This window comes from Asparagus officinalis, chromosome 7, assembly GCF_001876935.1.
Source record: "Asparagus officinalis chromosome 7, Aspof.V1, whole genome shotgun sequence".
NCBI classification, from domain to species: domain Eukaryota; kingdom Viridiplantae; phylum Streptophyta; class Magnoliopsida; order Asparagales; family Asparagaceae; genus Asparagus; species Asparagus officinalis.
The window spans coordinates 59,636,593-59,637,103 of NC_033800.1; positions in this window are offsets into that span (position 1 = coordinate 59,636,593).

Genomic DNA, 511 nt, shown 5'->3' on the forward strand with positions numbered 1-511 from the left:
GATCTAAACAAGGGCTCTGATACCAGTTGTTGGGGAAATATCAGATACGCTCTGATACCCGTTCTGTGGAATTTACCCTACCGGATCTTGTGTTAAGTAATAAAAAAAAGAAATCACAGCAAATCTAAATTACAAGAATAAGAACACCGAGTTTTAACGAGGTTCGGCAATTTGCCTACGTCCTTGGGAGCCACACAAATAATTTTCTTTATATTAAAGAAGATTACAAAGCTTGTAAAGGAGTAGATCTCAAACTTGAGATCTCTCTCAAAAGAAGAGCCAAACAGAAACTCTCTATTGTTCAAATAAAGGCGCGAGATTTTACAACAGTAAAATCTCCTCTTTTTCTCCTCAATAAATGTTACAGGAACTCTCTCTATCTCTTCTTGAATTTTCCCTTCCTTATTAATTTCCCCCAAATCACAGACTTAGGGCTCTCTGAAATAAATGAAGAAGAAAAGGCCGCTGCTTGGAGAGATCGCGAGCGAGAGAGAGAGAAAGAAGATCGGCG